Genomic DNA, 5,000 nt, shown 5'->3' with positions numbered 1-5,000 from the left:
AAAAAAAAAAAAAAAATGAAAAATTGCACGTATGTTTTTGTATAGAACAATTTGAGATGACAACCACAAATTTAATAATACCAACAACAGCAAGAACAAGAAGAAGAAGAAGAACAACAACAACAGTAACAAAAACAACAACAACAACAACAACAACAACAACAACAACAACAACAACAACAGCAACAACAAAATAACATTGGCAACAACAGCAGCAATAGCGACAACACTCATAATAACAATAACAATGGTGACCCTATACGTATTGTGAATATGTACGTATATCATGAGTTCGTATGAAATAAAAATGAAAAATGCATATGACAGACAAAAAAAAAAAAAAGTACGATCAGAGAGAGAGAGAGAGAGAGAGAGAGAGAGAGAGAGAGAGAGAGAGAGAGAGAGAGAGAGTTTCCTGGTTTCACTATTTACCATCAGTCAACGCACCGTAGGGAGACCACGTTTAATATCCTGCTAATAAGCGTGCACACACACATACAAACACACACACACACACACACACACACACACACACACAAACACACACACACACACACACACACACACACACACACACACACACACACACACACACACACACACACACACACACACACACAGCAAATTTGGGAAAGCTATTGATATGATATTTTTCCATCATTGTAATCGTTATTATCGTCATTATTTTTATTATTGTCATTATCATCATTGTGTGGTATTAGATTTGTTATCTTGATCTGTAGGGAGTCTCTCTCTCTCTCTCTCTCTCTCTCTCTCTCTCTCTCTCTCTCTCTCTCTCTCTCTCTCTCTCTCTCTCTCTCTCTCTCTCTCTCTCTCTCTCTCTCTCTCTCTCTCTCTCTCTCTCTCTCTCTCTCTCTCTCTGGACAGACCCCTTTCATCTCCGGACGATAGAAATACAAAACTTTCGCTGTACATTGACAAAAAAAAATGTCCAAACGTAATGGAAAAAAAAATAAAATAGGGAAGAAAAACAAGACCTCATGATTGGTTGAGAGACGTGCGTGTCCTGACCAGTTAGATAAAAAGATTAGAAAATATTGGCACCAGTCAAGATAATTACTGTTACACTGACTCGTTTTTTCCTTTGATTTTTCATGGAAATTTTGTGTCTGTTTTCTTGTATGCGTGGTTTGGGACCGTTTTTTTTCTTTCTTTTTTTTTTTTTTTTTTGAGTGCGGTAGTCTTGTGGGAGTAATGAAGAAACGAGGGAATGATAAGTAAAGATTGATGAAGGTTTTTTTTTCTTTCTTTCTATCATCATCTATCAATATCTTTCGTAATGTCGTGTCGATTTATCTACATTTACATATTTCTTAGTTTATTATTATTATTGACTTTTCTTGTAATTTACGTCTCTACTCTCCTGTCTGTTTACTTTTACTTCTACGTATACTTCATTTTATCTATACATACATACATACATACATTATTTATTCAGTCATCTCTTTTTATATTTATCTATTTCCTCATCCCTTTTCTAACCTTTCTCGTTTCATTCTTGCTTACTTTCCTAACTTTAACCCTCTATTTATTTATTTACACTTAACTCCCTCTTATTTATTTACACAGTTACACATATCCATTTCAAGACCTCTTTACTAACCCTCTCCTTTCCTTTCTCTTCCTTCACCCACACCTTCCTCTCCCTTTAACTCAACAAACGCCAAAATAATAAATGATTCCAGAAACGCAATTAAAACCAGCGTATTCGTGAATCAAATTTATCAACACGACCTTGGAGTGAACGGGAGAGGGAGGAGAAGGGAGGAGAGAGAGGAAGGGGGACTGTAGGATGGTTTAGGACTTTAGAGAGCGGGATATAGCTAAAGGGTAGAAGGATTTAAGGGAGGTGAGGGTACAGAAGAGAGAAGTTAGGGAGGGATTAAAGGGGAGAGGAGGATGGGATGGTTGCGTGAGGGGATGAAAAGGGAGGAAAAGTTGAAGGGTGATTGGGTGATTGTGGGGGAAGGGGAAGATATGAAGAGATGGAGGGAGAGCGAGGAAAAGATTGAGGGAAAGGGGAAGGTTAAATTCAAGGGGAGAGAGGGGAGTAGGGAAGGATTGAAAGGAGGAGCTAGGACTGAATAGAAGGGGAAAGAAATTATGTATAGAGAAGAGGAGGTGAGAGAACACTTAGAAAGGAGGAAAGAGAGAGGGAAGGAGAGGAAGGATCAGCAGGAAGGAGCGGGAGAATAGCGAGGGAGAAGAGAGGAAGAGAAGAGAAAATTAGAAAGAAGGAAGAGGGAAGAATCAAGAGATAGAGTTAGATAGATAGATAGATAGATAGATAGATAGATAGACAGACAGATAGATAGATAGATAGGTTGATAGATAGAGAGAGAGATTGAGTGAGAGAGAGAGAGAGAGAGAGAGAGAGGAGAGAGAGAGGAGAGAGAGAGAGAGGAGAGAGAGAGAGAGAGAGAGAGAGAGAGAGAGAGAGAGAACTGAGAGAGAAGAAGGATAAAGTTAAAAGAAAGATAGGAAGAGTTAAGAGAGAAGAAAGAGAAGAAAGATTGAGAGACAAGAGAAAATAGAGGACTGAAGAGAGGGGGAAAGAAAGGATTAAGAGTGGGGAGGGGAGAATTCGCTGCGGGGAGAAGGATTGGCTTGGGGAATGGAAGGGAGGGTGAGGGGAAGGACTGAACTGAGGATGGAATATTTCATTACGATTACTATTTCGTCGCTTAGGATAAAGTTTGGCCAAGTGGAAACCTCATTAAGGGAAAATAGAAGGGAAATAACGGCTGCATTGGGCTGAATCTGTATGTGTGTGTGTGTGTGTGTGTGTGTGTGTGTGTGTGTGTGTGTGTGTGTGTGTGTGTGTGTGTGTGTGTGTGCGTGTGTGTGTGTGTGTGTGTTGATGTAATGTAAAATTATTCAACTAACACATATACGAAAAAAGAATGGGAAAAAATAGATAGCATGGAAAAAAAAGAAATATATTACCGAAAAAAGAGACGGAAAAAAATGGAGAGCATCCGAAAAAAATGTGGGGAAAAAAGCAAGACATATATTACTAAAACGACCGCTATTAATTTTAACTTATACAAACGGCAGGAGAGAGGAGAGAGAGAGAGAGAGAGAGAGAGAGAGAGAGAGAGAGAGAGAGAGAGAGAGAGAGAGAGAATGCTACTAAAACGACCACCAAAAAGAAATAAAGGGAAAGTGAATGATGATGATTCTTAATGGTAAAAATTCTGGAAACTCTAAAATTTCCTCACATTTTGGTAATCTTTCCTTCAAACTTCGCTTTTGTTTTAACATCTGTTCGTCATAAACAATTTAAGTCTTTCTCTCCATAAATAACTTCCCTTCTTTCATTTCCTTAAGAGCGTTTTCCCCTATTACTATTTTTTTCCCCTCTAAAACCTCCTACTTTCCTTTTCTTTTTCTTATATTTTTTTCTCTTATTTTATTATTTTTCCTGTATTTTTTATAGTCACATACATTTCTTTCCTACAAATCATGACCCTTCTTAGCTTTATGCCTCAAGTTTTTTTTTTTTTCCCCTTTCTCGTGAAAAAAATAATACTTTAATTTCCTCTAAACCTATACCAGTTTCCCTCCTTCCTGTTTTCCATTTAAATCTATCTTACTTTTCCTCCCGCGACAGTTGTTATTTTCTCTCCCTCCCTTTAAATATATAAGCCCATACCTGCTACCTGTTTCCTTCTTTTTTATTTTCATTTTCCCTCTCAAATCGAGCTTTCCATCCTTTTTCTTTTCCCTCTGAACATGACAAAGTTTCTTATCCTTCTCTTCTCCACCCCTCCAATTCCTTCTTTCTTCCCTGGGCGCTTTGGTTTATTTTATTTATTCCATTTATTCTGTTTTTTCCTTTTTTTTTATTTTTAGCTTTTCTCACTCTTCTCCTCTGTCACCCCTTTCGTCGCCTTTCCACTCACTACTCTTCCCTTCCCTTCCCTTCCCTTCCTTTCCCTTCCCTTCCCTTCCCTTCCCTTCTTTTCCCTTCCCTTCCCTTGCCTTGCCTTCCACCTTCCCCTTTTCCTTCCTTCCAATCAGACTAATTGTTTCTGCGCCGCTTCCACCTGTGAACTGCTCAGGTGTGCTCTTATCCGTTCAGGGGAAAAAGAAATTGGGATGATGTTGTGTATACTTTAAGGGGAAACATGTGCAAATTGAAAAATAAAACGAAAAGGGAGATTAATCTTTTGAGAAGGGAGAACTAGTGTCTCTCTCTCTCTCTCTCTCTCTCTCTCTCTCTCTCTCTCTCTCTCTCTCTCTCTCTCTCTCCTCTCTCTCTCTCTCTCTCTCTCTCCGTCATATGACTTGGGGAAAAGAACAAATTATAATTTGAAAAAAAAAAAAAGGGGGGTGGATATGAAAAGGAAGTTTATTTTTTGAAAAGAAAGAAGTAGTGTTATTTTTATCTCTCTTTTTTCCTCTTCTTCTACTTCTTCCATCACGTGGTCGACGAAAATACTGCTACGATTGTGGAAAAAAGGAAAAATTTGAAAGTGAGATTGTTCATTAGCCTCGAAAAATGAAGCAGTTAACAGTTAATAGACACTTAATGATACTTAATATCGTCCCAGTTATTAGGTCTCTATTTGCCTTCGTAAGCTGACACGTAGAATCAAGACTTGGCAGTTCATTAACACAAAGGAACACGAAAGAGAGAGAGAAAAAAAAAAGGAGTAGATTAGTTAGCCCTGAGCGTATCTTTATTCTGGAACGCCTCATGTTCTTTCGTAAAGCTTCATATACCTTGGTGCTTTATCCGCGAAGCTTTACGATTTATCTCGACCCGTTTCTCGCAGTTGGTGCAAAAAGGGGCGGGGAAGAAAGCTGATGGGGGGAAAAGAAAAAAGTCATAAGAAAGTCATGAAAGGGAAGAAAGTATCGCTGGAATCTGGAAACTGGAAACTATAAACGTATTTTTTTCAACGACTCCCTGAACGACTACCGCCTGTGGTCGTAGTAAAGCTGCAATAAAGCTTCCACGTGACAGGCTTCGG

General features: G+C 38.7%; 1 protein-coding gene across 5 annotated transcripts in view; it reads left to right on the top strand.

The window, feature by feature from the left end:
- LOC135106454 (mechanosensory protein 2-like) overlaps positions 1 to 5,000 on the top strand; it is a 142,986-nt gene that overhangs the window by 17,949 nt on the left and 120,037 nt on the right. The gene's annotated exons all lie outside the window — the stretch shown is intronic.

This window comes from Scylla paramamosain, chromosome 13 (genome assembly GCF_035594125.1).
Source record: "Scylla paramamosain isolate STU-SP2022 chromosome 13, ASM3559412v1, whole genome shotgun sequence".
Classification (NCBI taxonomy): Eukaryota; Metazoa; Arthropoda; class Malacostraca; order Decapoda; family Portunidae; genus Scylla; species Scylla paramamosain.
This window is presented reverse-complemented; position numbering and strand designations above follow the sequence as displayed.